The 10786-nt window shown below is 40.5% G+C and overlaps 1 long non-coding RNA gene across 1 annotated transcript; it reads right to left on the reverse strand.

Annotated features, from left to right (window-relative positions):
• Nucleotides 1-4255: 4255 nt before the first annotated feature.
• On the reverse strand, nucleotides 4256-9789 carry LOC138896561 (uncharacterized). Its single transcript, XR_011409921.1, has 2 exons — nucleotides 9680-9789; nucleotides 4256-4524 (listed from the first exon to the last, which is right to left on the reverse strand). It is a non-coding gene; the product is annotated as an uncharacterized lncRNA (long non-coding RNA).
• Between the last annotated feature and the right edge of the window lie 997 nt (nucleotides 9790-10786).

Here is a 10786-nt window from a genome sequence, read left to right on the forward strand (position 1 = left end):
AGCAGCTCCGAAGAGTAAGTAGTAACCACAGGAATGAAATGAGTTGACTTGGTCAATCTATCCACAATCACCCAAACTGCATCGAACTTCCTATGAGTCCGTGGGAGCCCAATAACAAAATCCATAGTGATCTGCGCCCATTTCCACTCTGGAATCTCTAGCTTCTGAAGCAATCCACCTAGCCGTTGATGCTCTTACTTCACCTGCTGACAATTTAGGCACCGAGCTACATACTCCACTATGTCCTTCTCCATTCTCCTCCACCAATAATGTTGCCTCAAGTCCTGATACATCTTCGCGGCACCTGGGTGAATGGAGTACTACGAACTGTGAGCCTCCTGGAGAATCAACTAATGCAAACCATCTATATTGGGCACACATAGCATGCCCTGCATCCGCAATACACCGTTATCTCCAATAGTGACTTCCTTGGCATCACCGTGCTGAACCGTGTCCTTAAGGACAAGCAGATGAGGGTCATCATATTGACGCTCTCTGATACGATCATAAAGAGAAGACTGAGAAACCACACAAGCCAAAACTCGACTCGGTTCTAAAACATCCAATCTCACAAACTGGTTGGCCAAGGCTTGAACATCCAAGGCTAAAGGCCTCTCTGCTACTGGTAGATTTGCTAAACTGCCAAAACTCTCCGCCTTACGACTCAAGGCATCGGCAACCATATTGGCCTTTCCAGGATGATAGAGAATGGTGATGTCATAGTCCTTAAGCAACTCCAACCATCTCCGATGCCGCAAGTTAAGATCCTTCTGTTTATACAGATGTTGTAGACTTCGGTGATTGGTGTAGACCTCACAAGGGACACCATACAAATAGTGCCGCCAGATCTTCAAGGCATGAACAATAGTTGCTAACTCGAGATCATGGACATGATAGTTCTTCTCATGAACCTTCAACTGTCTAGACGCGTAGGCAATCACCCTACTATCTTGCATCAACCTCGCGCTAAGACCAATGCATGACGTATCACAATACACCGTATAGGACCCTGAACCAGTAGGCAATACCAACACTGGGGATGTAGTCAAAGCAGTCTTAAGCTTTTGAAATCTCTCCTCACACTCCTTGGTCCACTTGAACGGAGCACCCTTCTGGGTCAATCTGGTCATAGATGCTACAATAGACGAGAAACCATCTTCAAATCGACGCTAATACCCCGCTAAGTGAAGAAAACCCTGGATCTACGTAGCTGAGGATAGTCTGGGCCAACTCTGCACTGCTTCAATCTTCTTCAGATCTACCTTAATCCCCTCACTTGATACTACATGACCAAAAACTGCCACTGAATCTAGCCAGAATTCACTCTTCGAAAATTTTGCATATAACTTCTTTTCTCTTAAGGTCTGAAGCATAGTCCTCAGGTGCTGCTCATGATCCTCCCGGCTCCGGGAGTACACCAGAATGTCATCTATAAACACAATGATGAATGAGTTATGATAGGGATGAAATACACTGTTCATCAAGTTCATGAATGTTGTTAGGGCATTGGTCAGCCCAAAAGACATCACAAGGAACTCGTAATGACCATACCGAGTCCTGAAAGCAGTCTTCGGGATATCTGACACCCGAATCTTCAACTGATGATAGTCTGAACGCAAGTCGATCTTAGAGAACACTCTGGCACCTTGAAGCTGATCAAATAGATCATCAATACGTGGCAATGGATACCTATTCTTCACCGTAACCTTGTTCAACTAGCGATAATCAATACACATTCTTATAGAACCATCCTTCTTCTTTACAAACAAGATAGGAGCACCCCAAGGCGATACACTGGGCCAAATGAAGCCCTTATCACTTATCGAGCAACCTTGCAACTATTCCTTTAACTCTTTAAACTCTTCTAGGTCCATACGATAGGGTGGAATAGAAATGGGTTGTATGCCCGGTAACAAATCAATACCAAAGTCGATATCCCTATCGGGCGGCATGCCCAGAAGATCTGTCAAAAATACATCTGGATAATCCCTCACTACCGAAATTGACTCGACGGTAGGAGTATCAGCATTAACATCCCTCACATATGCCTGATACGCATCACACCCCTTCTCAACAATCTGTTGAGCCTTTAGAAATGAGACAACCTTGCTAGAAACATAAGCTAAAGTACCTCTCCACTCTAGTCACGGTACCTGGCATAGGCAACATCACCGTCTTGGTGTGACAATCAAGAATAACATGATAGGGAGATAACCAGTCCATGCCCAAGATAAAATCAAAATCCACCATACTGAGAAACAATAAATCGACTTTGGTCTCAAAACCACTAAGAACAACCAAACACGACAGATACACACGATCAACAATAATAGAATCTCCCACGGGTGTGGACACATAGCCAGGAGAACTCAAAGAAGCACGGGATACACCCAAATACAGAGCAAAATAAGATGACACATAAGAATAAGTGAAGCCTGGATCAAATAAGACGGATGCATCTCTATGACAGACCGGAACAATACCTGTGATGACAGAGTCGGATGCAACTGCCTCCGTCCTAGCAGGAAGAGCATAGTATCTGGCCTGACCTCCCCCTCTAGGGCGACCTCTACCTGCTCGACCTCCACCTCTAGCTAGCTGAGCAGGTGGAGGGGTAGATGGTGTTGTAATCATAGCTTGAGGACCCGGTGGGGCACGCGGTGCCTGAGTAGTCTGTGGAGGTGCACCCCTCCTGAGCCTGGGGAAATCCCTCACCATATGACAAGTGTCACCACACTCGAAACAACCTCTCAGAGGATGTGGCTGTTGTGGCTGGCTCGGGCCTGATCGGCTAGACTGACCATTTGAAGCACCCGGTGCAGGAGGTGCACTAGATAATGGCGGTGCATAATAATGAGCCTGGGCCTAGGAGTGGCCGGTATGTTGCTGGCGGCTAAAAGTGCTGAATGAACAGGGCGACTCACATAACCCCTACCCCGACGAGCTGCAGTTGGGGCACGAGTACCACTATATGTGCCAGAATCTCGAGACCTCTTGGACTCTCTCTCCTCCCTCTACCGAGTCAGCATACCCTCCAATCTCCTAGCAATACCCACTACCTGCTGGTATGCGATGTCCATCTCCAACTCTCAGGCCATGCTAAATCTGATACTGAGGTTGAGCCACTCGATAAATTCTCGAACTCGCTCTCGAACACTAGCAACTAAGGCTGGTGCATGCCTAGCCAAATCATTGAACCGGACCGCATACTCCGACACGGTCATAGAACCCTGGCGCAACTGCTCAAGCTCTATGCGCCATGAATCTCTAACACTCTAGGTAACATACTCCCTCAAGAACATATCTGAGAACTGAGTTTAAGTGAGTGAAGCTGCCTCGGCCAGACTACCCAACTCATATGCTCGCCACCATTGATAAGCCGCTCATCTAAGCTGGAACGTAGTAAAAGAAACCCCATTAGACTCCGCAACACCCATAGTACGGATGATACGGTGGCACTCCTCAAGAAAACCCTGGGCATCCTCTGACGCCAAGCCACTGAAAGTAGGAGGGTGATTCTTCTTGTACCTCTCGAGCCTGAGCTGCTCCTCTTCAAAAACTGCTGCCCTAACCTCGGGCTGAACTGGGGCTACCGCCTACATTGGTATGACCTCAAAAACCTGCTCGACCTAGACCCATTGCTCTGGGGTATGGGTGGCGGGAGTCTGTGCTCTCCTCCTGGCCTGAGATGTGGCAGGAGCGAGTGGTATCAACCCTGCCTGAGCCAAAGTGCTGAATATGCTCAAAAACTGGGCGAGAGTCTCCTGGAGGGCTGGTGCAGTAACAGGCGTCTCAAGTGCCTGCCCTCCAACTAGAGGTACTGGTGGATCCTCTGTAGCAGGTCATGCGGGTAATCTGGTTGCACCACGTGAACGTCCTCGGCCTCTACCCCAGCCCTGACCTATCGCGGCTCTAATAGGGGGTGCGGGTGTCTGGTAGTTGTATGTGTACTCACCATCTGTGAGAGAATAGAAAGAAAGAAATTCAGAATCTGAAGTAAAAAATTCACACGATAAGAAATCAAAGAAGTGAAGCTTTTCCTAATAGTTCCATAGCCTCCCGAAGATAAGTACAGACGTCTCCGTACCGATCCGCGAGACTCTAATAAACCTGCTTGTGACTCATAACACCATGAACCTAGTGCTCTGATACCAACTTGTCACAACTCCAAATTCTTTTTATAGGATATCGTGACAGCGCCTAGTCTCTAAGACTAGGTAAGCCTAATCAATATGCGGAAACATTAAATAAGAGATTAAAACTTGAACATCCCAACAATTTCATAAAAAGAATCTACCAAAACTCAATATGTAAAATCCCAAAACCTTGTGAGATATAAGTCACAAGCTCTAAATACAGTACCGAATAATCATATACATCACACCCTATCAAAATGTAAAGAAATAAGAAAAGAACGGGATATAAGGGGACTCCGAGGCCTGCGGATGCGGGCAGGTGTACCTTGAAGTCTCCAAAGCAGCAACACATCGCACTAATATCGAGGATGATAGGATGCACCTGGATCTATACAAAAACATGTGCAGAAGCGTAGTATGAGTACATCACAATGGTACCCAGTAAGTGCCAAGCCTAACCTCAGTAGAGTAGTGACGAGGTCAGGTCATGGCCCTACTAGAAGTAATAGGAAAAACAAGGCAGAAGATATAATGATGTAATGAAATGAAAGAGGAGTGTAACAATAGAAATTCACAGAAGATAACAACACGGAATCAAAGAAGACAATTACAACACGTAAGGAAGCACAAATCTTACAAGTTAAATAGCAACAACAACAACAACAAAAATAATGCAGCAAACAGAGGAAAATAACAAGCGCACTCCTGAGGTACCGCCTCGTAGTCCCAAAAGTAAATATCTCACAACGACACGGTTGTGCCACAATAACAATCCGTACGGCAGAAACCTCATGCCGTAATAACAATCCGCATGGCAGAAACTTCGTGCCACAATAACAATCCACACAACAGAAACCTCGTGCCATAATAACAATCCACACGACAAAAATCTCTTGCCACAATAACAATCCGCACGACAGAAACCTCGTGCCATAACCAATAGTCATCTCAACAATAATCACGAAAACCAACACATAACAATTGAAACAATAATGATACAAGCAAAGAATCCTACAGTTAAAGAATGAATACGGAATCAAGAAAACAGGTAATTCAGCTACGTATGTTGTACAAATTACAAATAAGAGATAAGACACGTAGACATATGAAATTAGGCTAAACATGATGACTACACATGTTAGAGTAACTCAATTAAGGAAATAAAAGGAAACTACTTAGCAAAAATTGGATTTTTAACATTTAGTCCGAGTACGCACTCGTGACCTTGCGTACACGGCCTTCAAGTAATGCAATTTATCATAACAGTACCAAATCCTAAGGGAAATTCCCCCCCGCCCCTACACACACACAAGGTTAGACAAGTCACTTAACTCAATCTCGCTCAATCAATGAATAAGAAGGCCTTTTCCTCGATTTTTCAATTCTGATTGGCTCGAATCTAGCCAAAACAATTCCATACTATAAATATAACTATAGAAAACTAATCTAAATAATGAAATTACAACTTTAGCAAAGAATTGAAAAATCGCTCCAAAAAGTCGACTTGGGCCCACATCTCGGAACCCAACCAAAATTATAAATTCCGAACATCCATTCGATATCGAGTCCAACCATACAAGAATTATCCAAATCCGACCTCATTTGGCCTTTCAAAACCCAAGAATTTGATCTGAGAACTTTACACCTTTCCCCTAAAGTTTTCAACCCAAAACCTTAATTAAATGAAGAAATCGAAGATAGATTAGTGGGAATTAATCAAAAATAAGTCAAGAATCCTTACCCAAGTGTTTCCTTTGAAAATCCCTCAAAACCTCGCCTCAATCCGAGCTCTCAAAATCCCAAAGTGAAAATGAAACCAAACCATCGACTTTCCCTATTTCTTCCCAGTCAAACCGCATCTGCGGCCCAAGAATCACTTCTGCGATGCCGCACCTGCAGAAAAACCATCGCAGGTGCGGAAAACACTTAAGTCGAGGGCTTTCGCTTCTGCAGATAAGGGCCCGCATATGCGATACTGCTTCTGCGGGAATGGGATCGCACCTGCGACCACTGGCACTTCTGCACCCCGCCATCGCAGAAGCGAAGACAATTCCGCAGAATATTTCCCGCTTCTGTGACCATTGTTGGGCATGACCAAACTCGCTTTTGCGACCAAGATCTTGCCGCCCGCACATGCGGCCAATCCTCCGCAGGTGCAAAAAAACACCAGCATAACCCAGCTTCAGCAGATTTCACAATTCTCAATTTATTCCGGTTTCAATACGAATCACACTCGGGGCCCCTGGGACCTCGTCTGAATATACCAACAAGTCTTAAAATATCATACGAACTTAGTCGAGCCTTCAAATCATATCAAACAACGCTAAAAATATGAACTGCACATCGATTCGAGCCTAATGAACTTTCTAACTTCTGTATTCGACGCCGAAACCTATCAAATCAAGTCCGATTTACCTCAAATTTTTCATACAAATCATAATTGACATTATGGACATGTTCCAACTTTCGGAATCAGAATCTGACCTCTATATCAAAAAGTCCACTCCCGATCAAATTTTCCAAAAAATCATCCAACCTTCCAACTTTCGCCAATTAACGCCGAAATGACCTACGGAGCTCTAAATCGGCATCTGGACATGCTCCTAATACCAAAATTATCCTACGGAGCTAATGAGACCGTCAAAACTCCATTCTGAAGTCGTCTTTACTCAAATCAAACTACGATCGACTCTTGTGACTTAAACTTCCAATTTAGGGATTATGTGTCCCATTTCTTTCCGAAATAAAAAACCAAACCTCCCGGCAAGTTACGTAACCATAATATAACATAGAGAAGGTAATAATTAGGGGGTCGGGGCTAATACACTCAAAACGACCGACCGAGTTGTTACACCAATCTTTTACCAGTTCATTCACAAACTGAAAATCTTGGTCAAATAACATCTCTTACTTTCGCCGGGAGTATATCAATAATATGATGATGATTTATTGGAACACAACATGACATAGGTTTCTTTTGGAGCATCTCTTGATGGAAAACGTAATTAGAGCAGAGGTGAAGAGTAGTCACCTTTAAATAACTTACATTGTTCATCAATAGATCTATAGTGCCCCATGTATTAATCAGTTAAAAAAATTTATGAAAACTAATTACATCATAGATTCTTTTAACAATAAGAAACATCTAACAGAAATTCTCGCAGTTTTAATTATTGCATTATCATTTGCTTCTTTAGAAACATCTCACCCAAAATTAAAAATGTGGTGACCAATCTGTTGAAAACATTATGATTAACAATCATATATTTCTCCATTAAGGCACTAAGAGATATTCTAAAAGCATCAATATTTTCGATGCCATGAAACATACAAATACTTAAACCTAAAATACAATAATTGGAAAAGATACTTATTTCCTAACCATATCAATAAACTTCCCATAAGATTCATTTGACTAAGCATATGAGGAGCCTTTAAAGCTAGAACACTCACCCATAAGGGAAAACAACAATTCAAGTCAAAAACCTAAAAGGATAATCACTAATCTCTAGGAAAAAAAATGAAGGGTAGAAGCTGACGCTGAGCAACAATCAAGTAGGCAAAATAGGGATTGTGAAAATATGATATGAACATGAGTTATCAGCAAGAAAATACCAACTTAACTTTAAAACCAAACTCATATTTGAACTTGAAAGGAACATTTAAACAGTAACAAACAAAACTTTCTTTCTTGGAATGATAAAAAGATTAAGGTTACTTTTCACTTCCTTTCAGTTTAAATGAAAAAATTATTGTTTTCGTTGTAGTTTCAGTTGCAGCATATTATGATGATATCAAAAGATTTAAAGTAAGAAGTTGGTTAGAAAAATTTACCTTTTGATTGAAATGCTACTGAATAATACAAATACACAATAACTATGATGAATCGCAATAACTAAAATAGAGGAGAAAGATGAAAAATTAGAACAGCCTAAAAGTTAGAAGCAGTCATGCATGTGATGATTAAACAACAACCAGTTTGATCATATTGTCTCTACCAATTAGGGAAAGATAAGGCGCCTCGTAAATAATTTAATAAATAAAAACTTAAATTAAGACTTGTCCAATTTCGCGTATACATCAGCCACAAAATTGCAAAATCAAGAAATAAAAAAAAATCAAAACTCAGCACGCTTCGAGTTTAAAAATGCATTTTTATCGCTCGATTTAAAACATACTCCTCTGCACAAGGTGATTGATCTGTTAGGTCTGTTCCGAAAATCAGAGAACAATTTAATTAGAAGCCTTACTCCTACGATTTATAACGGAAAGAACGTAGAAATTAAGCTTCAACTATTAAAACCTCAAATTGGCAAATACTATCCAAACTGATCCCAATTTAGTACCATAGGCCAAAATTGCAAAACCCCAATTGATTAAGACTATAGTTACAGGTAAAAAATGAACCAACAAAAGTGACGAAGCAGAGGATAAAAGAAAAGAAGACGAGCAGAAATTCAAACTTTATTAAGCATTGTAACACTATACACAAATTTTCTTCGTTTTAATTAGGATTAATACCCATATCAGTATCATCAGCTGACTGAGATCAAGAATCCATTGATCTCCAAAAAACAAATGCATGTGGGTTGGAACTAATTGAAAAGGCAAAAAAAGGAGAAATAAATATAAAACAACCAAATTGAAGTTGAAAAGGAAGAGATTGTTCCTATGTCCTTCCTATATCAGATGCATAGCAAAAAACATGGGTAAAATTGATTAAAAAATACCTACAGGTAGAAGCAATGTGAGGAAGACGAAGAGATATCTTAGAAGCCGTCTAAAATTTGAAAGTTCATTATACAAAGAAATGAGAGGAAAACCTAATGATGTTGTCTCGGGAAAGCAAACCTGGAGTCATTTAAGATCTACGTATCTGATTTAATTGCAAGAACAAATGTGAAATGGCCTAAATCCCCTTGAGCTTTATCAAAAAGATAATAAGCACACAGGTCGAAACAGCAGCCCTCTTGGGCGGCCGAGAGTGTAATGTAAAAAGGACCAAGGAGAATCCTATCCTAAAGGAGAAGGAGGAGAAGAAGAGAACTAACTTAATTAGAAGCCTTACTCCTTCGATTCATAATGAAAAGAACATAGAAACTAAGCTTCACTATCAAAATCTCAAATTGGCAAATACTATCCAAACTGATCCCAATTTAATACCATAGGCCAAAATTGTAAAACCTCAATTGATTAAGACTATAGTTACATGTAAAAAAAATGAACCAACAAAAGTGACGAAGCAGAGGATAAAAGAAAAGAAGACGATGAACAAAAATTCCAAACTTTATTAAGCGTTGTAACACTATACCCAAATATTTTTTATTTTAATTAGGCTTAATACTCATATCAGTATCATCAGCGAACTGAGATCAAGAAGCCATTAATCTCGAAAAAATAAATGTGTGTGGGTTGGAACTAATTGAAAGAGAAAAAAAAAGAAGAAATATATATAAAACAACCAAATTGATGTTGAAGAGAAAGAGATTGTTCCTATATCAGATGCATAACAAAAAATATGGGTGAAATTGATTAAAAAATACCTGCATGTAGAAGAAATGTGAGGAAGACGAAGAGATATCTTAGAAGCCGTCTAAAATTTGAAAGTTTATAATACAAAGAAATGAGAGGAAAACCTAATGATGTTGTCTCTGAAAAGCAAACCTGAAGTCATTTAAGATCCACGTATCTGATTTAATTGCAAAAACTAATGTGAAATAACCTAAATGCCCTTGAGCTTTATCAAAAAGATAATAAGCACACAAGTCGAAACAACAACTCTTCTAATATATAGTAATTTATACTGTTTGCACACATTGTAGTCGTGTCTCAACACTTCGCATTAGGTGTGTGGGAAGGGATAGATATTGTCCTAAATAAACATCAATCTCACGAAATGACAAAGTAATTAAGAGGAGATTAATTATAAGCTAGCTGTTGAAGACCCTTATGTTTAACATATACAAGCTAATTAAGGTACCATAGCATCATACACTATTGTTCGAATGATCCATCTTAATAGTCACTTGGAGGAACTTAATTTATTTACTTAATTTAACAAAATTTGTAGTGAAAATATTTTTGCAAATCATGATGGTAGTTCATATATAGTTCATGCTTCAAACCAATTGATAATATGTCACGCTCCGACCTCGAGAAGCGCGACCGACGCTCAAACGAGATATTCCGGTCGAGTAAGCATGTACAACACTTTCTACCCAACTCACTCATGAATAAAGAGAAGAATTTATTTCGTTAATTAGGCAGTAAAAGGTCATGTGAATAACAACAGTTCATTTTCATTAGTTATGTCATTAACAAGTTCCCAAAACAGTACACTACACATTCATAGTTAAAGTGGGACAGATGATACAATTACAATAAGTTTAGTTCAACCTTCCCAAAATAGGATATAACCCACACTACGTCTACGGAGCCTCTAACATAGACAAAAGAGTACTACGATAATGCCGGCATCAAGGCCCTGGCTATACCTCCAAACACTATGTACATGGATAAAGTGATACATGACCCCGAAATAAAGTGGGTCTCACCAAGTCAGCTGAGGAGAGGGTGTGCTGCTATCGCTGATCAATACCACCTGCTATGGAACCACCTGCATCCGTTAAAGATGTAGCGCCTCCGGCAAA

This window comes from Nicotiana tomentosiformis, chromosome 7, assembly GCF_000390325.3.
Source record: "Nicotiana tomentosiformis chromosome 7, ASM39032v3, whole genome shotgun sequence".
NCBI classification, from domain to species: domain Eukaryota; kingdom Viridiplantae; phylum Streptophyta; class Magnoliopsida; order Solanales; family Solanaceae; genus Nicotiana; species Nicotiana tomentosiformis.